Source organism: Peromyscus leucopus, chromosome 1, assembly GCF_004664715.2.
Source record: "Peromyscus leucopus breed LL Stock chromosome 1, UCI_PerLeu_2.1, whole genome shotgun sequence".
NCBI lineage: Eukaryota > Metazoa > Chordata > Mammalia > Rodentia > Cricetidae > Peromyscus > Peromyscus leucopus.
Genome location: NC_051063.1, coordinates 103,130,616 through 103,158,505, shown reverse-complemented (window position 1 = coordinate 103,158,505; position 27,890 = coordinate 103,130,616). Strand labels below are relative to the sequence as shown.

At 41.5% G+C, this 27,890-nt stretch overlaps 1 pseudogene; it reads right to left on the bottom strand.

Annotated features, from left to right (window-relative positions):
- Window positions 1-100: 100 nt before the first annotated feature.
- Window positions 101-27,890, bottom strand: LOC114698745 (annotated as a pseudogene).

Below are 27,890 nucleotides of genomic sequence, written 5' to 3'. Positions count from 1 at the left end.
CCTTCCCACTGTAATGAAATTTGTTCCTGGTGCCTCAGTAAACATTGTAACAATTATTGTTACTCAGAAACTGAAGGCTCTTGTTAAGTAGTAATGGAAGGCCTTGTAATGTAAAAGTAATGAAAGTTATGGGGATTTTTCTTGAACTCTCTAACAGCTCTGTTAAAATCTTTGTGTATTTTCCCAGTGTAAAGCCATTCCATGGAAATCTTGGAAACCTTTGGGATTGCTCATGATGTTTTTTTATCTTCTTCCATCTTTTCTCTGCCTTTTCCCACTCAAGTTTTAAATTCCCATTTATGTTGAAGTCTGGGGTGCTTTTCTCTCCATGTCTTCAACACAGCCCTCATACTGATCATCAAATGCTTTGGGAGCCATGTCCAGGTCGGAAGGCTCAGTCAGGCCTGTCACCTGAAAGAGAGAAGTAGGGTTCTTTGTTACTTGCTAAGTGTACTATGTTATCAGCATGTGCTGGGTGCTGTCTGGAGCCTACAGCATGAGATACTGCATACGCCATCCTCACACATGGCACATGTATGGACACAATCTCATTATGGATGTTTAAGGAACGCAGAAAGGTAAGACTGAGATCTCTGATTCTTTTGTGTTTATGGATACTATAATTTTCTTCTTTAGTCAATCAAATTTTTATTCAGTATATAAAATAACAAACCTCATTATGACATTTTCTTACATGTATAGGATTATATATTGTGTTGCTGGAGGGCTTCTCTCCAGGTTCCACTAAGCCCTGCAGTCCACAATCCACGTATAAAATAATAACTCAGACGCTTATATTACTTATAAACTGTATGGCCGTGGCAGGCTTCTTGCTAACTGTTCTTGTATCTTAAATTAACCCATTTCTATAAATCTATACCTTGCCACGTAGCTGGTGGCTAACCGGTGTCTTTACCTGTTGCTTGTCCTGGTGGTGGCTGCAGTGTCTCTCCTCCTTCTTCCTGTTTCCCCAATTCTCCTCTCTCCTTGTCCCGCCTATACTTCCTGTCTGGTCACTGGCCATCAGTGTTTTATTTATATAGAGAGATATCCACAGCACTTCCCCTTTTCTTCTTTTTTTTTAAAAAAGGAAAGTCTTAACTTTAACATGGTAAAATTACATATAACAAAACAATTATCAAGCAAGAATTACAGTTACAATATTAAAGAAGATATCCTACCTATCTTATATTTGTGAGTTTAAGGTTTTATATCTAACTTATCTTTTATCATAATTAAGAAAATTTGTAAGTATCTAGTCTTTAACCACATGAAAGACCTACAGAATATGGCATTTAAAACGTTTAAAAAATTTAGACATTCTGGACAGTGAGACATGTCTGCTCCTGACAGCACTAGATTTACTTCGGAGAGGAGAATGGGCATTGAAGATACTCCATATGAGTTTATCTTCACCTTGGCAAAAATAGCCATTTGGGCAAGAAACTGTTCTTGCCTGGTCTGCTTGATAAACTGGACATGTAGGACCCATAGGAAGATGACCACTGAACTTTGCTTGATAAAATGGTCCTTCAGGTTCCTGCTTCACAGAGGAAACTGCCAGACATTCTACAGGACACAGAAAAAAGTGAATGAGAGACTCTAGGCCTGTGGCTGAAGACAAATGCCCCAACTTTACAAGAGAACTTTGGATAACTGTCCAGGCTGTCAGCTGTCTCTTGTCTACCCTGCAAGACTCCCAAAAGTTGCTTGCATCCTTCCCCCGTTTCTCAGGTAGTATTATATCCTTCTTAGGTCTTTGATGTGGTTAAAGACTACCTATCTATCTGAAATATATCTATGTATACCTAGAAGACTTAACTAACATGGCTATAAATATGATTATAATAGATGACTAATTATTAATCTATTTCTTAATTATCCATTACAATTTTAAATGAGTTACATAAACATAATACCTCAAACAAGAATAGAAATATATATATATATATATATATATATATATATACAGTACAACAAAATCAACTTCAAGTTTGTGTCAATAAACTTAAATTTATACCAATATAAAACATTTTAAACATAAACTAAAATCTATACCAATGTAAAACATTTAAAACAAGTTGTTCTTTAAAAGTAGGTTCATTAATCTACCCTTTTGTCTTATCATCTCTATATCCTATGTATCTATATCAATATTGCTCATATTCACACCTCATACATCCCTTGCCATATTGCTATTATATGTACATTACTTCTTCAAGATTCATGTTTCTTCCTAGATTGCACTTTCTTCCCTGGGCTCCATATTAGGGCCCATTTCCCTGACAGCCTTATGGGAGGACAGATTGGTCCTAGTAACCCCAGGTAAGACACTGCCCACCACCCAATAAACCTCTTTAAGCCTGTCCAACAACTCCAGATTGCACTCCCACTCTAGTACTCCATATCCCGGCCTACTACTTTGGAAGAAGTCTTCAGCCTTTCCAGAGGCCAGACAGGTTCTAGGAACCTCATGTAAGACAGGGCCTACCACCAGCTAACAATTTAAAACCTCCAAAAAACCCAGACTGCCCCCCCAGACTCCACATTAGGGCCCACAGCCCCAGCAGCCTTAGGAGGCCAGGCTTGATGTAGAAAACCACAAAACCCCCTTTAAGCCTGCCTAACAACCCAGACTGCAACACACATACCCAAGGCTACAACTTTGGAATAAGGCTTTGGCTTTACCAGAGGCCAGACCATGTCTAGAGAAACATAGCCCCCCCAAACCTCAGAAGGAACACCCTACTGGACCTGAAGACATGTTAATCACAAGAACCCTGGCCATTTAGGCCAGAAGATTAGAGAGGAAAGAAAAACCAAGGGAAAAAAAAACACCCATTCAACAAAGACAAACGCAGAAATCAACACCTAGACCTATAATCATCCTAAATCCAGATGCCTAAATGCCAAAGTAAGAACACAATAGTGGAAAGGGCAATATGTCACCACCAGAGCCCAGCTATCCTACAACAGCAAGATGTGAATATTCCAATGAAGCTGAAGCACAAGAAAATGACCTTAAAATGACTTTATGAAGATGAATAGGTCCTTAAAGAGGATATAAAGAAATTCCTTAAAGAAATTGAGGAAAAGACAAACAAAAAAATTGGAAGAAATCAATAAATACCTAAAAGAAAACCAAGGGGGAAAAAACAAACAGATGAAGGAAACTGTTCAAGACCTAAAAATGGAAATAGAAGCAATAAAGAAAACACAAACCAAGGAAATTCTGGAAATGGAAAATCTGGGTAAGTGAACAGGAACTACAGATGCAAGCATCACCAACAGAATACAAGAGATAGAAGAGAGAATCTCAGATATTGAAGACACCATAGAGGAAATAGGTTCATCAGCCAAATATATATTAAATCTAAAAAATTCCTAATATAAACCATCCAGGAAATATGGGACACTATGAAAAGACCAAATCTAAGAATAATAGGGATAGAAGAAGAAGAATCCAGCTCAAAAACCCAGAGAATATATTTAACAAAATCATAGAAGAAAAATTTTACAACCTAAATAAGGACAAGCCCACAAAGGTACAAGAACAGCAAATGGTTTGGATTAGAAAAGAAAAGAAAATCCCCTTGCTACATAATAATCAAAACACTAAACATACAGAACAAAGAACGAATATTAAAAGCAGCAAGGGAAAATATGGTGATATGTTGTGTACTCTGATAAACTCGCCTGATGATCAGAGGACAGAGCCAGCCACTAGATTAGACATAGAGACCAGGCAGTGGTGGCACACACTATTATTCCTAGCATTTGAGATCTTATGCCTTAGCTTGGGAAGCACACATGCTTTTAATGCCAGGAAGTAATATGGCAAGGCAAAGAAAGGTATATAAGGCATGAGGAAACAGGAACTCACTCTTGAGGCTGAGGTTTTTATAGAGTAAGAGCTAATGGCTGGCTATTCTGCTTCTCTGATCTTTCAGCTTTTACCCGAGTATCTGGCTCCGGGCTTTTTATTATAAGACCTTTTAAGATTTGTGTTACAGGAAAAAGGACAAGTGACATATAAATCACACCCAACTTCTCAACAGAGACCCTAAAGTCCAGAAGGACTGAAACTGATGTCTTGCAGACTCTAAAATACCACAGATGTCAGCCCAGATTACTATTCCCAGCAAAACTGTCAATCACCATAGATTGAGAAAACAAGATATTTCATGACAAAGTCAAATTTAAACAATATCTATCCACAAAACCTACAGAATGCACTAGAAGGAGAACTCCAACCACAGAAGTTAATATACTCACAAAAATACAGGCAATGGATAATCTCACACCACCAAAAAGGAAACACACATACAGACAGACAAACATACACACACCACCACGACCACCAACACTACCAACACCACCAAAATAACAGGAATTGACAATCATTGGTCATTAATATTCCTCAATATTGATGAACTCAATTCACCATCAGAAGACACAGGCTAACAGAAAGGATACAAAAAACAGGATCCAACATTCTGCTGCATACAAGAAACACACCTCAACATCAAAGATAGTCATTACCTCAGAATATAGGGTTGGAAAAAGATTTTCCAATCAAAAGGACCTAAGAAGCAAGCTTGTGTAGCTATCCTAGTACCTAAGAAAATAGACTTCCAACCAAAATTAATCAAGAGAGAAAGAGAAGGGCATTTCATTCATCAAAGGAAAAATACACAAGATGATGTCTCAGTTCTGAACATCTATTCCCCAAATGGAAGGGCATCCATATTTGTAAAACAAATTGCTAAAGCTTATATCACATGTAGAACCCACACACAATAATAATGGGAGACTTTAACATCCCATTGTCACCAACTGACATGTGATCCTGATAGAAACTAAACAGAAATAATGGAACTAACAGATGTTATGACTCAAATGGATTTAACAGGTATCTATAGAACATTTCACCCAAACACAAAAGAATGCATCTTCTTCTCAGCACTGCATGGAACCTTCTCCAAAACTGACCACATACACGACCACAAAGCAAGTCTCAAAAGACACAAAAAAATTGAAGTAAACCCCTGCATCTTATCAGACCGCCATGGATTAAAGCTGGATTTCAACAACAACAGAAGGCCTACAAACTTGTGGAAGCTGAATAACTCTACTGAGTTACCTCTGGTCAAGGAAAAAATAAAGAAAGAAGTTAAAGACTTCCTAGAATTCAGTGAAATTGAATGCACAACTTCCCCAAACTTATGGGATACAATGAAAGTGATGCTAAGAAGAAAGTTCATAGCACTAAGTGCCTTCATGAGAAATTTGGAGAGATCTCATACTAGTGACTTAACGGCACACCTGAAAGCTCTAGAATAAAAATAAAGAGACACACCTAATAGGAGTAGACATCAGGAAATAATCAAACGGAGAGCTGAAATCAATAGAATAGAAACAAAGAGAACAATAAAAGAATCAATGAAACAAAGAGTTCGTTCTTCAAGAAAATCAACAAAATAAATAAGCCCTTCTCCAATCTAATTAAAAAGCATACAGAGAATATCTAAACCAATAAAATATGAAATGGAAAGGGGGACATAACAGCAGTCTCTGAGGAAATCCAGAGAATCATTAGGTCATACTTCAAAAACCTGTACTCCACAAATTGAAAAATCTAAAAGAAATGGATATATTTCTTGATAGATAGCACTTACCAAAGCTAAATTGAGATCAGATAAATAATTCAAATAGACCTATAACCCCTAAGGAAATAGAAACCGTCATTAAAGTCTCCCAACCAAAAAAAGTCCAGGGCCTGATGGTTTTAACACAGAATTCTACCAGACTTAAAAAAAAAAAAAAAAAAAAAGAGCTACAGGTGGTGGTGGCGCACACCTTTATTTCCAACACTCAGGAGGTAGAGGCAAGCAGATCTCTGTGAGTTCGAGGCCATCCTGGGCTATAAAGTGAGTTCCAGGAAAGGCACAAAGCTACACAGAGAAACCCTGTCTCAAAAAATAAATACATACATACATACATACATACATACATACATACATAAATACATAAATAAATAATTTACAAAAGAGCTAAAATCAAAGCTCTTCAAATTATTTCACAAAACAGAAACAGAAGGAACATTGACAATTTTTTTCTGTGAGGCCACAGCCACCTTGATACCTAAACCACACCAAGACCCAACAAAGAAAGATAATTACAGACCATTTTCACTCATGAACTTTGATGTAAAAATACTCAATAAAATACTGGAAAACCAAATCCAATAACACATCAAAAACAACATCCACCATGACCAAGTAGGCTTCATCCCAAAGATGCAGGGATGGTTCAACATATCGAAATCTTTCAATGTAATCCACCATATAAACAAACTGAAAGAAAAAAAGACACATGATCATTTCATTAGATGCTGAAAAAGCCTTTGACAAAATACAACACTCCTTCATGATAAAAGTCTGGGAGAGATCAGGGATACAAGGGACATACCTAAACATAATATAAGCAAAATACAGCAAGCCAATTGCCAGCATCAAATTAAATGGAGAGAAACTCAAAGCAATTACACTAAAATAAGGAATGAGAGCAGGTTGTTCACTGTCTTTATAACTATGCAATATAGTACCTGAAGTTCTAGCTAGAGCAATAAGACAACTAAAGAAAATCAAAGGGATACAAACTGGAAAGGAAGAAGTCAAAGTATCATTATTCTCAGATGATATATGATAGTACACATAAGTGACCAAAAACAAAATAAAAAACCCTACAAGGAGTCTTCTACAGCTGATAAGACCTCTAGTCAAATGGCTGAATACAAGGTTAACTCAAATCAGTACCCCTCCTATATACAAACAATAAACAGGCTAAGAAAGAAATCAGAGAACCAACACCTTTTACACTAGTCTCAAATAATATAAAGTATCTTGGTGTAACTCTAACAAAGCAAGTAAAAGACTTGTATGGCAAGAACTTCAAGTCTTTGAAGAAAGAAATTGAAGAAGATATCAGAAGATGGAAAGATCTCCAATGCTCATGGATTGGTACGATTAGCATAGAAAAAAATGGTGATCTTACCCAAAGCAAGCTATAGATTCAATGTAATCCCCACTAAAATCCCAACACAATTCTTTACAGACCTCAAAAGAACAGTACTCAACTTCATATAGAAAAACAAAAATTCCAGGATAGCTAAAACAATCCTGTACAATAAAATAATTTCCGGAGGTATCACCACCCCTGATTTCAAGTTCTGCTATAAAGCTGTCGTAATAAAAACCTCATGGTATGGCATAAAAACAGACAGGTGTATCAACGGAATTGAGCCAAAGACCCAGATGTAAATACACACATCTATAGACACCTGGTTTTTAAATAAAGAAGCCAAAGTTATACAATGGGAAAAAGAAAGCATCTTCAACAAATGGTGCTAGTCTAACTGGATGTCAGCATGTAGAAGAATGCAAATAGAGCCATGTATATCACCTTGCACAAAACCTAAGTCTAAGTGGATTAAAGACCTCAACATAAATCCAGATACACTGAACATGATAGAAGAGAAAGTAGGAAATAATCTCAAATGCATTGGCACAGGAAACAACTTCCTGAACAGAACACCAATCACACAGGAACTAAGATTGACAGTTAATGAATGAGACATCATGAAATTGAAAAGTTTCAGTAAGTTAAAGGACACGGTCAATAGGGACAAAGTGGCAGCCTACAGAATGGGAAAAGATCTTCACCAAACCCACATCCAACAGAGGGATGGCTGATTTCCAAAATACACAAAGAACTCAAGAAACTAGATATCAACAAACCAAATAATTCAAATAAAAATGAGGGACAGATCTAAGCAGAGAATTCTCAACAGAAGAATCTCAAATGGCTGAGAAACACTTAAGGAGATGCTCAACATCCTTAGCCATCAGGGAAATGCAAATCAAAATGACTCTGAGATTCCATCTTATACCAGTCAGAATGGCTATGATCAAAAACACAAGTGACAGCTCATGCTGGAGAGGATGTAGAGCAAGGGGAACACTCCTCCATTGCTGGTGGGAGTGTAAATTTTTACAGCTACTTTGGAAATCAGTGTGGTGGTTTCTTACAAAACTGGAAATCAATCTACCACAAGAGCAAGCTACACAACTCTTGGTCTTCTACCCAAAGGATGCTCAATCATCCCACAAGGACACTTGCTCAACCATGTTCATAGCAGCTTATTTGTAGTAGCCAGAACCTGGAAACAATCTAGATGCCCCTCAACCAAGGAATGGATAAAGAAAATGTTGTACATTTACACAATGAAGTATTACTCAGCTGTTAAAAATAAAGACACCAAGAAATTTGAAGGCAATTGGGTGGAACTAGAAAAAAATCCTCAGTGAAGTAACCCAAACCGAGAAAGAAACACTCACTCATGAGTAGATATTACCTGTAAAATAAGGATAACTATGATACAATCTACAGATCCAGAGAGACTAGGTAACAAGGAAGGTTCATGGTGAACCTGGGGAAGGGAAATAGAAGAGATTTTGTGAGTGGACTGAGGGCAGGTGGGGATGGGAACATGAGCAAGAGGTTGTGGGGGCATAAGGGAAGAGCACTGAAAGAAACTACTAGGAAGAGGAGGCATTTCAGGGTCAGGTAAAAACCCAGTGCAAGGGAATCTCCCAGTAATTTACAACCCCAGCTAAGACTCCAAGCAATAGCAGATACATAGCCTGAACTGGCCATCAGCTGTGATGAGATTGGTGCCTAGCCCAATTGTCACCAGAGTAGAGCCATCCTGCATCTGATGGAAACAGATGCAGAGACCCACAGCCAAACATTAGGCAGAGTTTGGGGAATCCTGCAGAAGAAGAGGAGAAAGGAGTGTAGGAGCCTGAGAGGTCAAGGGCACCACAAGAAAACACAGAATCCACTAGCCTGGGCTCATAGGGGCTCACAGAGACTGAACTGACAACCAGGGAGCCTGCATGGGACTGACCTAGACACTCTGCATATATGCTAAGTTGTGTATCTTAGTCCTCTTGTGGAACTCCTAAGAGTGGGAACAGTTTGGTCTCCAACTTTTTTTTACTGGCTTTTGGGACCCTACTCCTCATGCTGGGTTGCCTTGCCTAGTTTAATACATGGGGAGGTCCTTAATCTTACTGCAACTTGCTATGCCATGTTCTGTTGATACTCATGAGAGACTTGCCCTCTCCTAAACAGAAACAGAGGAGGAGTGGATTGGGGGTAGGAACAGAAGGGACTTGTGGTGGGGACAAATCAGGAGGAGAGGAAGGAGGGAGAAAAACTACGGATGGAATGTAAAATAAATAATAAATTTATTTATTTAAAAATTCATGCTTTCTAACATCTTCCAACCAAATAAGGAACCCTGGGATCTGTAATACCACAAAGATGTGGGCAGGGGAAAGCAGGGCCAGCAGACCATGGGTTGAGAACCTGCTGGATTAACAACCAAGTCAGGAGGAACACGTGAACTTTTGATGTCATCTTCAAGTTCAAACACAACTGTAAGGAAATACAAGACAATGAAAGAGGGGTACACACAGTATTGTAACAGTCTCTTGATGGATCAGCTCTGGGTTAATGACTGAACCTTTATTTCATATCTAGAAGTCCAGGCTCCTGCTCACACTGCTCCCACAATGGCTTACCAACACTCTGTGAACAGCTCTGCTTGGATGCTTACCAGAGATGAGGTGACTGACATCCTGTCTTCCTAGTAAGGAGGGATGATGGATCAATCCTGGTAACACACAGAGCTATATAGTGTGGAGGTTGCCAGTGAGAAACATGTCATATTTTAGCAGAAGTGTCAAGGCTCTGATGTTTTGCTTTGCACAGATGCTTATATTCTTCTCCATATTTGATTAGCTTGTGACACACACTCAGCTAAGTACTTCTGAATCTCTCTCTCATTCTCTCTCTCATTCTCTCTCTCTCTCTCTCTCTCTCTCTCTGTTTTTGTTTATTAATACAGGGTTTCTCTGTGTGGCCTTGCTGTCCTGGAACTCTCTCTGTAGACCAGGCTGGCCTTGAACTCAGAAATCCACCTGCCTCTGCCTCCTGAGTGTTGTACCACTATGAATGTCTCTTAATGGTGTCAGTTTTCTATATGGACATGGTTTCCTCCAATGGACCCCAGTGTGGCCATCTGGAGGTAGGGAGATCTTTAAGAGATGGGGTCTACTCTGAAGTAGTCATCTAGGTCCTGGAGGGCATCACAATCAGAAGAGACCAATTCAGTCCTGTGGGATCCTATTCAGTTCTTGCAAGGGCAAGTCTGGCCCCAGAATCACTCTGGCTTCCTCTCTTGCCATGTGTTCCCTTCTGCACATGGCAATGGCTTCTCTGACATTGTGATAGAGAAGATTGTCATTCTGCCCACATGTGTCCATGTACCCACACAAAAAAAAAAAAAAAGAAAAGAAAAGAAAGCCAAAAAGGAAGGAAGCAGACTAACACAACCAGCCTTATTAATAGTTACATCTTAGGAGAATGTGTTGTCCCTCCTTCCCTCACTCCCTCCCACTCTCCATCCCTCCTGCTTTATATCTGCAGTCAATCTCCAAGATCCTACATTAAAATAAAAAAATAAGCCTATGATCCCAACACAAAGGAGATCTGGCACAAGAGGACCTTTAGGTCTGGATCAGACTGGGCCACACAGCAAGAACACATCTTTTAAAACTCTTTAATTAGCCGGGTGTGGTGGCGCACGCCTTTAATCCCAGCACTTGGGAGGCAGAGGCAGGCGGATCTCTGTGAGTTCGAGGCCAGCCTGGACTACCAAGTGAGCTCCAGGAAACCCTGTCTCGAAAAAACCAAAAAAAAAAAAAAAAAAACTCTTTAATTAAAAATGGATTTTAAAAAAAAGCAAAGAAGAGGATAGAAGCTAAATTTGCATGGAGCTGGAAGGAAAATGGGATTAATTAAGCATATCCCTGTTCTGTCCTGAAAAATCAAGCAAGTATAGAAAGTAAAGAGTCTATATACATAAGAGACTATGTACATGGATGCCAGTTGCTTCCTGCAGGACCTGGGAGGTAAATTGTGTGGTCCTGCATTATATTTTTAAGTCTCTAGGAAGACTGAGAGCCTCATATCTGTCCATCCTTTATCTAGATCTGATCCCATCTCCCTACAGGGGCTATTTCTTGCCCAGAACTGACTTTCTGGCTTTGACTCTTGAATCATAGACCCGGCCCCTCTCTCCCTCCCTCCCTCCCTCCCTCCCTCCCTCCCTCCCTCCTCCCTCCCTCTCTCTCTCTCTCTCTCTCTCTCTCTCTCTCTCTCTCACACACACACACACACACACACACACACACTTATACCCACTACAGCCATCAGTTTTTTCTCAGGGTCCTCTCAACTTTAGAGGCCTTCTCCTTCAGAGGACAGAGTTCAGAGTTGTCAGGTACCTGAGAGGTCTTTGTGACTGGGTCTCTGGCCTCTTCTAAATGCAAGTGTTGCAGAAGACGGTGCTGTGGCCTTTTATCCTGTGGACAATACACTTTCAGTTTCAGGTTAGATGTGAAAGGGAAGCCAGAGAGTTTATGAACTACTCAAATTAGATAAATTGTATTTTTTACTATACCTTTTCTGTTCTTCATCTCTTTTTTGTTTTGAGTTTTTTATTTTTGCTTTTGTACAAGACAAGGTTCCATTAGCCTAGATTGGCCTCTTCATGGCTATGTAGCTGAGGATAACCTGGACTCCTGATTCTCTTTCCACAAAACTAGATTTATTTGTGCAAAAATAGAACCCAGGACCTGGTTCTCTGCAATCAGTCTACCAACCAAACTGCATCCCAATCCTGCATCTTTTCCTTTGTCTGTACCAAAATGAGCCAGGACTTTTCTGTTATTCCCCACAGGACTGATTGGTGGTGGTGGTGGTGTGTGTATGTGGTGTGTGTGTGTTGTGTGTGTGTGTGTGTGTGTGTGTGTGTGTTGTGTAGACAATGCAGAAAGAAGAAGTTTGTTGACTTTTGCCCTTACACTACTTTTACAAATTACCAGAAAGCCTGTTGTGGTGGTTCACATCTTTAATCCCAGCACTTGGGAGGCTGAGCCAGAAGGATCTCTGTGAATTTGAGACCAACTAGGTCTATAATAGTGAGACCCTGTCAACAAAACAAAACTACCACCAAATCACCTGAGCATTTCAGGGCAATTAGGTAAAGGTGAATAGAGCTGACCAATATTAAGGCTCATGTTTTTCATTCTTTTTTTGTTTGTTTGTTTTTGTTTTCTTGTTTTGTTTTGTTTTTTCGAGACAGGGTTTCTCTGTGTAGCTTTGTAGCCTATCCTGGAGCTTACTTTATAGACCAGGCTGGCCTCGAACTCACAGAGATTCTCCTACCTCTGCCTCCCAAGTGCTGGGATTAAAGGCATGCGCCACCACCGCCCGGCATGTTTTTCATTCTTAATTACTCCTGGATAGAGTTTTTTCATATGCTGACTAGAGCATATGAACAAAGTGTTGATGTTAGAGTTTCCTCTGAGAACTACCTGCTTCTTTCAATCCAAGATCTTGTAACAAATACATCAGCTTCCTGGGTCCCTAGACACAGCCACCAGGTGGTGACATAGGTTAAAAAACGGCTGTAATAGACCAGGTGGACAGAAATCTATAGCTTCCTGCTCCATCATGTGTAGGGAAAAGCGGGGGGGGGGGGGGGGGGGGGAGGCTCCACCAAAGTAATGCCCTGGGACCTTTTGTGCATCCAGCTTTCATAAGTGAACTTTCCCAGAAATAGAACTAGGAAGAGTGTATGCTTATGCTGCTGTATGTTTGGAGGATCCTACAAGTAAGAACCCTACCCCCTTCCTCCTCTTATTTCCCTTACCCGTTCCTCCCTTCCTCCTCCTCCTTTTTGGAAACAGGGTCTTGCTATGTTACTCAGGCTGGCACAGCGTCTTGGTCTCAAACCTCCTCTGATGTGATGATATTGTGTTCCCCAAAATATTGTGCACCCTAATAAACTTATCTGGGGTCAGAGACCAGAACAGCCACTAGATATAGAGGCCAGAAAATGGTGGCACACACACTTTTAATCCTAGCATTCATAAGGCAGAGATCCATCCAGATCTCTGTGAGTTCAAGGCCACACTGGAAACAGCCAGGCATGGTGACTCACGCCTTTAATCCCAGGAAGTGATGGCAGAAAGCAGAAAGGTATATAAGGCATGAAAACCAGGAACTAGCTGGTTATGCTTTTAGGCTTTGAGCACAGTTCAGTTGGGATTCATTCTGGATGAGGACTCAGAGGCTTCCAGTCTGAAGAAACAGGATCAGCTGAGGAATGGGCAAGGCGAGGTGGCTGTGGCTTGTTCTGCTTCTCTGATCTTCCAGCATTCACCCCAATACCTGGTTCCGGGTTTGATTTCCTTAATAAAACCTGTTAAGACTCGTGCTACACTCCCCAGTGACTGAAAATATAGATCTCATAGCTCTGGCTCTAACTCTCCCTTTAATCAAGATCTCACACAATCTTGGTGCAACAGACTCCAGTGCTTTGGTTTGTTCCCACACTACTGAATAATCCCATCATGTTATATGGACAAAACATATCATTGCCTGGTTCTGATGATTGATATTGGACTAAAGGCACAAAACCCTACTGGAAGAAAAATGCAAACCTGAAAATTGTACAAGTGTTCCCAGGTGTTCCTGATGTGCCTAAAATCCCAACACTTGGGTAGATCAGGAGTTCAAGGACAGCCTTGAGTACATAGCAAGTTTGAGACCAGCCTGGACTACCTGAGAACTTATCTCAAAAATGGAATTTTAGAAAAGGAGGGTGGGTAGGAAGATGCTCAGAGCCTAAATCAGAAATCTCTTGGAGACAAAGGACAGGGTAGACAAATCCTTTATATGCCAAGGCTGTGAGAAAGAGGAAGGTGGCTGTGAAAGAAGGGGGTGACAAAAATGCCATGAGTGTGTTTTAACACTCAACACACTGCGTGAGGCACACCTTAACTGATGGTGGGAGCCATGCTATGGGTGATTAGGTACAGGAGTGGAGTTCAGGTGTGTGGTTTGAATGAGAATGGCCCATAGAGGCTCATAGATTTGGATCCTCATCAACGGAGAGTGGAACTATTTGAAATGATTATTAGGTGATGCCTGTTTGGAGGAAGTGTCACTGAGAGTGGGCTCTGATCTTATAAGAAGTCCATTCACAGCAGTCACTCCTACTGCTGCCCAGGGGTTGACCTCTCAGCTACTTCTCCAGGACCATGTCTGTCTGCATGACGCCATGCTGATAATGGACTGAATCTCTGAAACTGTAAGGAAGTCTCACTTAAATGCTTTCTTTTCTAAGAGTTGTTGTGGTCATGATTTTCTTCACAGCAGTAGAACAGTGACTTAGACAGAAGTTGGTACCAAGGAACAGGGTGATAAACCTGACCATGCTGCTTGTTGGCAGAATGTGTACATTGAGATGGTGGACTAGCTGAACACTTTAAGCAGGGATTAATGGGCCATACAAATAGCAGCATGGAAAACATTGGTGCCGAGGGTGATCTGAACTGTGGAAACCTCAGCTCAAGAGGATTCAGAGGAGAAGAATATTACTAAGTGGACTAGAGACCACTGTAGTGATAGTTTGGCAAAGAATGTGGCTGCTTTCTGCCCATGTCCCAAGAAGATTTGCCAAGGCTACATGGAAGAGTTTGGAGTTTAATGTCACTGGCAGAGGAGATTTCAAGACAGCCTAGTACTGACAGTGTCCTGTGGTTATTAGTGGCCACTCTGATGCAGATCTATAATGAAAGGGGCAAGCTAAGAGTAGAAAATTTCAAAATGTAGTTTGAGGAGAAAAAGAGTACAAGTATTAGAGTTAAGTCCAATTGCTCAAGAAGATAAAAAGTTTAAAGAAAAGCCTGAGGCTTAATGGAATAAAGGGAGTGGTGACCTCAGGGCAAGATCCCACCGAGCTAAGCTTCCAACTTGTGGAAAAGAATTAAAGAAAAGCTTACCAGTGAAGGCAACCATCAAAAACAGAAAAATATAAAAATGTGTTTTAATGAGGGGGCCCAAGTTCCAGCCCATCAATCAGCAGAACTTGGCAGCTTTAGCCACTTGGTTCTGGATTTAGAGTCAAAAATACAAAAAGGGCTGTGGTGTTGTAGGTTGTCCATCAGAGAAAACTGCTCAGACATGGGTTGAAGCCAATAGAAAATCTTGATTAGCTGGTCAGTGACTACAGCTACACGGAGTATTAGGGAACACAGTGGAGCAGCAAGTCTTTCTCAGGGGGAGCATTTAAGCAAAAAAAAAAAAAAAAATCCTGGGTTGATGTACTTCAGTTAACAAGAGAAGTTAACTAAAAGCAGAATACAGAAGCCAAAATAGCAGATTTGCACATTTAGAGACTTTCCCAGACCTATGGATGTTGAAGTATTAAGTCTTTGTTTTTATTTTGGCAGGTGGTGCTGTCTACAGGATGAGCTTCATGGCTTTAATAGTGCTTCCATCATGGAATCATCTGTGCTAAGGTCTGGGGTCTGTTACATCCCCCACTAGTCTAAGTGAAAGAGTCAAACCATGGAATCACTGCTCTACAGTTTAAGATACAGGACACCTCCGATTATCCAATCAGAACAAGAACTAAAGGGCCAGTCAGTGCTGGTAGCAGATGAGTTAGCCAGGGGGACCAAGAGAACAGAGACCAGCACCATTTAACTAATCTTCTCTGTCTCGTCTCTCTCTGTCTCTCTCTCTCTCTCTTCTCTCTCTCTTCTCTCTCTCTCTCTCTCTCTCTCAGCTTCCCCAGCCATGACAATTTTTTTCTAATTACTCCTGATCAACCAGCATAGAAACAACAGGTTTCTCCCAAAGCCACACTTAGTCCCCTCATCTCAGAAGTAAGTCTAAGCCTCTGACTTTGTAGCAGCACTTCCGCTAGAAAGTCTGACTGTTGTTCTAATTCAGAAATGGAAACTGACAATACCTCTTCTGATCAGCCTGTCTTCTTAGTTTCCTAACGTTTTATCTCCCATGACAGAGGCTGATGTGACGTCTGTGGCTGTGGAGCTAGCTCTCCCTGCTCTGACCAGGAGTGGGCGGAGGACAGGTCCAGCTCTTTTATTTATTTTTTCCTGTAGTTCAGGCTTCACATTAACATGTATTGTTTATTTTTTCCATTACATAAAGCATCAGAATAGGTACATTAAGTCAAGCCATTAGTACATGCCAACCTAGTAGTCTCAGGGGCTCGGTGATATTGCTGTTGTCCAGAGGAGTTAAGCCACAAGGCAGAACAGCGGGCATCAGAACAAGGGGAATTGCTTTGGTTAAAGGGACTCAGTAATTGACAAGTTTCAGCCTCTTGCAAACCCCCTAAAGTTAATTTCAGCTGCCCCTCACCCCATCACACCCCTTACCACTGTCACAATTAGTTTTGGGCAGTCAGTCTGGTTAGTTCCTATCTCTGTGTGTCATGGAAGTGGGTGTCAATGCATAACCAGTAATTCTGGCTGATTTCAGGCTGGGAATGATTAACTCTATCCCCAGGGTCCCTTCCTGTGACACGGAGCCGGATTCCTCAGATTTTCCCTCATTCACAAAAGCCAGACTCTTTTTATGGAATTTTCAGACCTTCTATTTTATGGTCATTGGATTATATTTTCCTATCACGTGTTGCTAGAGAGGGGGCTTTCTTGCTATATATTCATCCATGTGTTTTCAGGAAGCCTGTGTTTTACAACCCCACCCAGGTTTTGCAAAGGAAACACCCTTGTTCCTGGCAGCTGAGTGCCAAGCCACAAGGTATGTATAGAATTGTAATCTCTGTATATTTATCTCAAAAGATATACTCCCACAACTTTCCTTTTTCCAGTACTACCAGATATTTAAAGTGGACATCAGTGAGTAAAGGTAAAGACGAAGTATGGTTTACTGGCCACATTATATATACATATAATAGCCACGTTAGTTGTCACCTACCCATATCTGTCTTTCTCAGTTACCAGGTCCAGGTCTGAGGGCAGTGGGGGTTGGAATATGACCCTGTATTCATACCAAACATGAGACTCAGGAGGAAGTAGAGGGGCATGGAGTGGAAGGGCTTGGATTCCAATAAAACCTTAATTTTCATGGGTCCATTGTGTGGGAGACAGTCCATTTGGCAGGAGCATCTCTTACTTCCACTTTCTTGACATGGATGTGGTGGATTCATGGTGTAATGCCAGCTACCTTCACCACCATAGGAGTGGAGACGGTTACCATGTAGGGTCCTTTCTAGGTTGGTTCCATTGCCCCTTTGGCTAAGCCCATTGGCCCAGACAGTATCACCAGACGCAAAGCACAAATTGGTGGTAAACTCAGAGAGTGATAGGGTCTCTGAGATAGTCTGATCAATAGACTTCATGGAGAATTGGAGAGTCTGTATTGACTTGAGAAAAGAGTGGTTACGGAGTCCTGCCAGCTGCTGGTCTGATCTTGGGAAGCAGTGGGGAGGTCTTCCAAACATAATCTCATAGAGGGTAAATCCCTCCCTACATGGGGCTCAGGGTGTTGAAAGCAAAGGAAAGAGATCTATACACCCTTCACTGGACTCTAATGTGAATTTTGTTAGACTTGTTTTGGGGTTTGTTTGTTCTTTTAAATGTCCTGACTATTCTCTTTACCTGACCAGTACTCTGAGGTCTCTATGCTCAATGAATTCCAATCTATCACTAATAGTTTAACTATAAAATATCAATGATTTGATTCGTATGATCTATGACCAGTGGGGAATGGTGTACTGGCTAAAGAACCTCCATTTTATGTTAGTCATCCATCTTGGTACCTAATAGTAATTTGACTCTAACTCCAGTCAATGGACGATAACTTCTCAGTAACTTCAACTAAGTGACTCATTCACTCCAGACAAAAAAAAATGTACACCCATGACCACCTCCTTTGTTGTATAATATCACTAGCTGCCTTTTGGGCTTCTGAAACTTGCTTATGCAGACACTCAAGGACTATTCTTAGGTCCCCTTGACTACCTAATCTTGGCAGAGCAAATGAGCTCTACATTTGCTGGTGCAGATATTCAAGATATTCTTGTGGTTTTCACATTTAAAAATCCTTCCCTTGTCCCCACCCCTCTTGGCTCAACAGTCTCTGGTTTGGCTCAGAGATTATTGTCCTGCTCCAGGCTATAATATTCAGCTGATTACAATATAAATTGAGTCTATGGTCTTTTCCCAGGGGTCTCCTACTCCATAATATGGTAAGTAAGGGAAGCTTTATACACTTGAGCTAAATCCACCCATGGTGAGTACAGGACACAGACTTCCTGATCCATATATGGCTCAAAATGGGCCTGTCTGGTTTGCTAAATGGATCAGCAATGCTTGATGTGACAAGCTGACAATTTGAGTTTGATCCTTGGAACCTGCATAAAGGTGGAAAGAGAGAGCTGATACCTGGAATTGCCCTTTGGCTTCTAAACACATTTCAAGTTATGAACTTTAACACAAGAGGCAATATAATGATAATAAAATTTTAAAAATTAATATGCTCATCCATGTCCTCAGAGATGATCAGAGTTACAGAAATAGGCTGACAGGTCTCAGTAGCTGGATGTATTTCTGATGGGGTAGAGTAGGGAGTTGACTTTATCTAGGTCAGCCCTTAAATTTATGGCCTGCTCAATTTGTCCTGCAGGAGCATCTGTGAGAAATGTACAACATGAACTTTCTCAGTTGTATCAATGTGAGCCTCAGAACTCACGACTTTGGAGAGTTTCTCAAACAAATAATTCAACCTATAGAAATACCTAGTCACTGGACTGAGTCTACCAGGTTGATCGCAGTCCTCGGGGGAGGACTTGTCCTGGAAGAGGTGGGAATGGAGGGTAGGCTGGGGGTAAGGGGAGGGGGTGGGAGGGGGGAGAATAGGGGAACTCATGGCTGATATGTAGAACTGAATGGTATTGTAAAATAAAATATATATAAAATAAATGTTCTACCAGAAAAAAAAGAAATACCTAGTCACAGAAATCAATGTGTGGTTATAAATGGTTTATTTTGCTAAATTGTAATATTCATCACATATCGCATACTTTAAAACTGTTACTGCTGACCATGAGACAAACACTGCTTTTTGATCATAGCAAAGTGTCAAAGGGTAGTAAATTTGAAGTCAGAGGATATAATTTGACCCACAGACCCAGTAGGTCCTTGGGTGTCTATGAAAGTCATGAATGCTAAGGTAGATCTCCCCAAAATGATCACACCCAACATTCTACCACACACCTTAGAGAACCAGCCAAGTTCTTGCCCCTGGGCCTCCCTTCAACACTCAGACCCATGAACTTCAGGCAGGAGAGGGCTACAGCTCAGCAAGAGGCAGCAGCTGGACCAGGAGACCAGGTAGCACCACAAGCAGCAGGGTTGCTGTAGATGGGAGGAGAAAGGAAGGTTTCGTGTGGGAAATCTCAAGACAGGGATAGCTCCCCTAAACATTCAGAACTTTGCACCCAGATCAAAATCCAAGAGAGTAGGCTCTAGGGGGCCAGCATGCCTGGCTAGACTCTTCTGGCTTCCTCAGGATTCCTAAAGTACTCAAGTACCAGGAAGTTAACAAACTGATAGATCCCAACCACTTCCAGGTTCCTGTGTGCTAAGACTGGGGATTAAAACTTTTCCTATCCGGAGTTTTCTTGGCCTTCTAGTAGCCCAAGAAGAGGTCTCTGGATCTGAATCTTCTGAAAGTCCATTGTTGCAGCAATGTGCATTCCTTTTATTCCAGCTGGTGTGACTAGAATCTACTTGTGGCTCTCAGCCTGCCTTGACTGGAAATCAATCATTTGGCCCTGATTGGCAGCATCTTCTTGCCAGAAAGTGGACCTGGGTAGGGGTCATGGTTTCCTTGGGCTTCATATAAATTCAGATTTTCTCTATGAAAATGCATGAAGCCCAAGAGCCTGCCAGCACCTGACTGGACTAAGAGGTGAGTCTTTATCCTCATACCCGAACACCCCAGCCCCTAGACTTTGGGCCCAGGGGCACAACCCTGTGCCCCTACACCCCCACCCGTTGCAGTTCCAGTTTCAGGCCAGTTGGCAGGCAGACCTCCTGCACACAGGACAGACCACCACCATTCCCCATCAGACCCTGTAACCCAAGCCCCACCTCCCCCAAATCCCACCCACCCTTCAAGACTGCAACTGTTCCCTGAGACAGAGCCTGCCAGCACCCAACTGGACTAAGAGGCCAGTTAGCAGGCAGACATCCTGCAGACAGGTCAGACTACCACCCTCTACCACACAGTAAGACTGCAGCTACTCCCTGAGACAGAGCCCACTAGTACCAGTTGGACTAAGAGCTGCTCCCTAAGACAAGAAGTCCATCAGCATCGACTAGACCAAGAGCTCCCACTGGATCAAGAGTATCACTCAGAACAAGAGAGGCTCCCTCAGACACAGAACTGCTTGCACCAAGTGGAGAAAGAAGTGGGTAGATGCCAGTGCAAAAATACAGTCAACAACATAAAAACTAATATGGCTCCATCAGAACCTACATCAGCAAGACCTGAACATCCCAACACAGAAGAAACCGAAGATATCTACCAAAAAAATGCCTTTAAAAAGATATTAGAGATCTTAAAAGAGGAAATGAAAAATTCCCTTAAAGAAATCAAGGAAAAGTCAAACAAAAAATGGGAAGAAATCAGTAAATCTCTTGAAAGCCAAGAGAAAGCAATTAAACAAGTGAGGGAAACAGTTCAAGATTTCAAAACTGAAATGGAGTCAATAAAGAAGACACAAACTGAGGTAATGCTGGAAGTGGAAAATCTGAGTAAATGAACAGGAACTACAGATGCAAGTATAACCAACAGAATGCAAGAGATGGAAGAGTGGATCTCTGGCGTTAAAGATACAGTAGAGGAAATAGATTCATCAGTCAAAGAAAACACTAAAGCCAACAAAGTCATGACCCAAAATGTCCAGGAAATTTAGGACACCATGAAAAGACCAAACCTAAGAATAATAGGGATAGAAGAAGGAGATTAATACCAACTCAAAGGCACAGAAAATATATTCAAGAAAATCATAGAAGAAAACTTCCCCAACCTAAAAAAAGGAAATGCCTATAAAAATATAAGAAGGTTACCAAACACCAAATAGACTGGATCCAAAAAAAAGTCCCCTTACCACATAATAATCAAAGTACTAAACATACAGAATAAAGAAAAAATATTAAGAGCTGCAAAGGAAAAATGCCAAGTAACATATAAAGGCAGACCCATAAGAATAACACCTGAATTCTCAATGGAGACTCTAAAAGCCAGAAGGTCCTGGACAGATGTTATGCAGATACTAAGAGATCATGGCTGCCAACCCAGATTATTATACCCAGCAAAACTCTCAATCAACATAGACAGAGTAAACAAAATATTCCATGATAAAACCAGATTTAAACAATATCTCTCCACAAATCCAGCCCTACAGAAAACACTCAAAGGAAAAATCCAACCTAAGGAAGTTAGATACACCCATGAAAACACAGGCAATAGATAGTCCCATACCAACTAATACTAAAGAAGGGAAACATACAACACTGCCACCAAAAAATAACAGGAATTAACAATAACTGGTCATTAATATCCATCAATATCAATGGTCTCAATTCACCTATAAAAAGACACAGGCTAACAGAATGGATAAGAAAACACGATCGATCCATTTGCTGCATACAAGAAACACACCTCAACTTCAAAGACAGACACCACCTCAGAATAAAAGGCTGGGAAAAGACATTCCAATCAAATGGATTTAAGAAGCAAGCTGGTGTAGCTATCAAATATCTAATAAAATAGACTTCAAACTAAAATCAATTGAAATAGATCAGGAAGGACACTACATATTTATCACAGGGAAAATCTGACAAGATGAAGTCTCAATTCTGAATATTTATGCCCCAAATACAAGGGCACTGACATTCGTAAAATAAACATTACTAAAGCTCAAATCACACATCAACCCCATATACTAGTAGTAGGAGACTTCAACACCCCACTGTCACCAATGGACAGGTCTGCCCCCACCTTGGTCTGCTGGCAGTGGTCCAGAGGGGGCCTGGACTGGTCTACTCTGGTGACAAGCCTAGCAAATAACCTAGCTGTTATCATAGAGCCTTTGTTTGGTGACTGATGGAAGCAGATACAGAGATCCACGGCCAGGCACCAGGCTGAGCTCGGGGAATCCAATTGATGAGAGAGAGGCAAGATACTACAGGCGAGGGACATTGAGATCATGATGGGAGGATGTGCAGAGATGACCGGCCACACTAGTGGAAGCCCATGAACTGTGGACTGGTGGCTGTGAAGCCCCCACAGGACTGGACTAGGCCCTCTGGATACAGAAGACGGTTGATTGGCTTGAACTGTTTGGGGGGCACCCAGGCAGGGGGATTGGGATCTGTCCCTGGTCTATGGGTAGGCTTCTGGAATCCGGTGCCTGTGGTGTGACACCTTGCACAACTTTGGTGCAGTGGAAAGGGGCTTAGACCTGCCTAGGCTCAGTGTGCTGGCTCTGCTGACTCCCCATGGGAGACCATGATTTGGGGGATGTGGGGATGTGGGGTGGCTTGGGAAAGAGGCCTGGGGGATGGGAGGAGGGAGAAGGGAGGAGGTGGGTCTGTGGATAGCATGTGGAGTGAGTAGAAAAGTTCTTAATAAAGAAAAATGAAAAAAAGAAAAGAAAAGAAAATGCATGAAGCCCCTGTGATCACTTCAGTAGTTCCACTTCCTGCTCCAAAGACTTCCCATGTTTCCAGAAACCCTAGAGTGTCAGAGCTGATTATATCTAAGATTGCTCTGTACTCATTATCTAACTGTAGTTCATTTCAGGTTCTCCTTGGCCTCTCACTCAAACTTAACTTCCTAAGACATTTAGTGGGGTCTGGATATAAGAAATCCAGACACTGTGCAGATTCTGAGTGGTGGGCAGTAGGAGACAAGGTCTCTAGAGTGTAAGCAAGTGATTTTCCTGTGAATGTTGTGACCCACACCTATATGAGTTTGGATCAGATGTCTGACATGTGTACAGGGTTCTTCATATTTAAAAATAAAAGGCATTTGTGCATTGATATATACATGCCAAGTAATATGTCTTGAATACCTCTTTTTAATAAATATTTTAACTCAAAATCAATTTAATTTTACATATCAGCCATGAATTCCCCTGTCTCCCTCCACCCACCCTGCATTCTCACCCCAATCCACCCCTCATTCCCACCTCCTCCAAGGCAAGGTCTCCCCTAGCAGTGGGACCAGGACCTGTCCTTGGTGCATGAGCTGGCTTTTTGGAACCTAGGGCCTATGCTGAGACACTTTGCTCAGCCTTAGTGCAGGAATACCTCTCTTTTAATTCTCAAAATAATATTACTACAATATTTGTCATTTGGGTCTTTATAGTTCAAATAAGGAAATTGATAACTTGCCAAGAGTCAGAGAGTTAGTGATGATTGAACCAGATTGTCATGGAGTTTGACCCCAAACCTATGACAGAGAGCAGGGTACAGTAATTTTCTCTGAAAGTATTAAGGAAAGATTGCTGTGATAAGTGACACTTCAACTATGCCTTGAAAAGTAATCACCAAACTAAAATTGATGATGTCTTTGCTTTCATAGATTCAGACATATGGTCAAGGGATAAAGAGAGAACCCAGACCACAAGGAATGATGGGCATACAGCCATAGAGACCCCCAACATGGGCTGCTTTGGTTTAATGGATGGATAGATAAATATCTGCTGATGGGACTTCTCACTCCTCAAAGGGCTGGACATGGTAATAGCATTTTCCTGAAGTCCCTCACTGTGTTCAACCATTCCTAATACACCTGCACTGAAGTGTGTGCCCCTTGGCTTACCAATGCTACCCCTCATCATTCTAGGCACTCTCCCCAAGTACATGGTCTACCAGGTGTCTTCTGATAGGGAACACCCCTCCTCCATTTCATGATGTCCCCACCAGCTCCACCTCTAACACAGACCCAGACTCACCCGAGCTGCTGAAATGACTCTTGTCCATAGAACTGCTATAGAAGCAATTGAAGTTGCTCTTCTCTCTTTTGGGGGAGTGCAGAAAAATTGTGTCATACTCTTTATTGTTTTGTGGTAACTTTACTTTGTGATATACTTCATAGCCTTGAATTAACACCTCCTCTTCTTTAGGCTTATAGGAAAATTCATTTATCTTAATCCCCAAACAGGTTTTGATGGTAAACAGTGTTCCACCAACACTACCAAAGCCACCAAGAGCTGCTCTCTCTCTTTCAAAGTTGAGGAAGTGAACTGTCCAAACTGCACAGAGCCCTTACCACAGTAATGAAATTTGTTATCAGTGCCTCTATATACTGTGTAACAATCCTGTTTACTCAGAAGTTGAAAGCTCTTGTTAGATAGTAATGGAAGGCCTTGTAATGGAAGTTACTGGGATTTTTCTTGAATTCTCTAACTTCTCTGTTAAAATCTTTGTAGATTCTCTCAATGTAGGCCACTATAGCTGTTTCATGAAAGTCATGGAAACCTTTGGGATTGCTCATTATGTTTTTTATCTCCTTCCATTGTTTCTCTGCCTTTACCCACTCAAGTTTTAATTGCTCATTCATGTTGGAGTCTTGTAACAGCTGGGGTGCTTTTCTCTCCATGTCTTCAACACAGCCCTCATACTGATCACCAAATGCATTGGGAGCCATGTCCAGGTTGGAAGGCTCAGTCAGGCCTGTCACCTGAAAGAGAGAAGTAGAGTTCTTTGTTACTAGATAAGTTTACTAAGCTATCAACATATACTGGAGTGCTGTCTGGAGCCTACAGCATGAGATGTTTCATACTCCAACCTCACACATGGCACATGTATGGACACAGTCTCATTATGTTATGAGGGGTACAGAAAGGCAAGGCTGAGATCTCTAATTCTTTTCTGTTAATGAATACTTTATTTTTCTTCTTTACTCAACCAAATATTTAGTCAAAAATGACAGGCCTATCATGATATTTTAATATATACATGTCAGTGTATACTGCTCGTGTTAACTCACACACAACCTTCCCCCTTACTGATATTACCTTTTCAATACTTCTCTGGATTCATGCCCTCTACCATCCTCTAACTGCATACTCAATCCTAGGAACTGTAATATCACAAAGACATGGGCAGGGGAAATCAAGGACAACAGTGCATGGATTGAGAATATTACTTGCTGGGTTAACAACCAAGTCAGGAGGAACGTGTAAACTTTTGATGTCATCTTCATGTTCAAACGCAGCTGCAAGGAAATACAAGACAATGAAAGAGGGGTACACACAGTATTGTAACAGTCTGTTGATAGATCAGCTCTGGGTCATTGACTTAATCTTTATTTCACATCTGGAGTCCAGGCTCCTGCTCACACTGCTCCCACAAAGGCTTACCAACACTCTGTGTATAGCTCTGCTTGGATGCTTACCAGAGATGAGGCGACTGATATCCTCTCTCAGGTGTAGCTATTTGGATCTCAATAAAATATCCATCTCTCTCTCTCTTTTTCTTCACCCTCTTCTCCTCTTTTCTCACTGCCTCCCACACTCTCCATCACTACTGCTTTATATATCTGCACTCAATTTCCAAGATCTTACATTTTTTAAAAAAAATAAGCCTATGTTCCCAACATGCAGGAGATCTGGTGCAGGAGGACCTTGAGGTCTCAGTTAGACTGGGCCACAAAGCAGGCATCTAAAACTCTGTAATTAAAAATGGATATATAGGCCGGGCAGTGGTGGCGCACACCTTTAATCCCAGCACTCGGGAGGCAGAGCCAGATGGATCTCTGTGAGTTCGAAGCCAGCCTGGGCTACCAAGTGAGCTCCAGGAAAGGCGCAAAGCTACGCAGAGAAACCCTGTCTCGAAAAAAACAAAAAAAAATAAAATGAATATATAAAGCAAAGAAGAGGATAGAAGCTAATGTTTGCATGGAGCTGGGAGGAAAATGGGATTAATTATACATATCCCTGTTCTGTCCTAAAAACCCAAGAAATACATGAAGGAAAAAGTCTGTTCACATAAGAGTCTATGTACATGGTGCCAGTTGCTTCTTAAGGACCTGAGGGGTAAATTTATGGTCCTCATTTTATTTTTAAGTTTCTAAAAAGACTGATAGCCTCATCTATCCTTCCTTTATCTGAACCCACCTCCCTACATGGGCTATTTCTTACACAGAGATGACCTTCTGGAGCTAATCTTTGAGTCATAGACCCCCTCCCCAACACACACACACACACACACACACACACACACACACACACACACACACACACTGCTACACCCACTGCAGTCCTCAGATTGTTCTCAGGGTCCCCTCAACTTTAGAGGCCTTCCCCTTCAGAGGACAGAGTTCAGAGTTGTCAGGTACCTGAGCAGATCTTTGGTGGCTGGGTCTCTGGCCTCTTCTAAAAGCAAGTGTTGCAGAAGGCAGTGCTGTGGCCTTGTTATCTTGTGAACAATGCACTTTCAGTTTCAGGTTAGATTTCAAAGGGCAGTCAGATGGTTTATGAAATTAGGTAAGTTGTAATTTGTTACTATTTTCCATATTTTTTGTTTTGAGTTTTTCATTTTTGCCTTTGTTCAAGACAAGGACCCCTTAGCCCAGATTGGCCTCTTCCTGGCTATGTAGGTGAGGATAACCTGAACTCCTGACTCTCTTTCCACAAAACTAGATTTATTGGTGCAAAAATAGAACCCAGGGCCTGGTGCTGCTTGGCAATCAGCCTACCAACCAAACTGCATCCCTATCCTGCATCTTTTCCTTTGTCTGTACCAAAATGAGTCAGGACCTTTCTGTTGTTCTCCACAGGACTGGTGTGTGTGTGTGTGTGTGTGTGTGTGTGTGTGTGTGTGTATGTGTGTATGTGTGTGTGTGTGTGTGTGTGTGAGAGAGAGAGAGAGAGAGAGATACTGCTGCAGAAAGCAGAAGTTAGTTGTTCTTTGCCTTTTATAAATTACCTAAAAAGCCTGTTGTTGTGACTCACCTCTCTGTGTCTCTGTGTCTCTGTGTCTCTGTGTCTGTCTGTCTGTCTGTCTGTCTGTCTGTCTCTCTCTCTCTCTCTCTCTCTCTCTTCTCTCTCTCTCATGTGTGGATTTGAGGGTGTCAAATCCCCTGGAACTGGATTTACAGACAGTTGTGAGCTGCCATGTGGGGTCTGGGAATTAAACCTGGGTCCTCTGGAAGAACATCCAGTGCTTTTAACCCCTGAGCCCTGAGCCATCTCTCCAGCCCCCTGTGGCTCACATCTTTAATCCTAGCACTTGAGAGGCTGAAACAGAAGAATCTCTGAATTTGAGACCAGCCAGGTCTACATAGTGAGACCCTGTAAACAAACAAAACCACCCCAAATTGCCTGGGATCTTTATGGGAATTAGGTAAAGATGAAGAGAGGTGACCAATTTTTTAAAATTGATTCTTTGGGAATTTCACATCATGCACCCCAACCCTACCCATCCTCCAGTCCTTCCACATGGGCCCCTCACTCTTGTAGTGTCCCCCTGAAAGGAAAACTCAAAAAGAATTAATAATTATAAGATTAAGATTTTTAAAGGAAGAAAAGTACTAAATAAATAAATAAAATATTAAAAAATAAAAATATCAATTTCAATTAACAAACTAACCAAAAAAAAGCAAGCAAACAAAATGAAGCAAAATAAAACAAAAACACTTTGCTCCTTCGTTTTTGCCTCTCCATCGCCTCTTCATCTACTGGCCATTGGGAGCTGTGTATCACGCCGCATACTTTTTTGTCCCAACAGCTTTCCTTGCAAATGTTCATTGTGTAATGTGTTGTTGGTCAGATTCAAGGGCTCTGGCCCCTGGCGCACCATCTCACTGGATCTCCAGGGAAACTCCCTGGACAT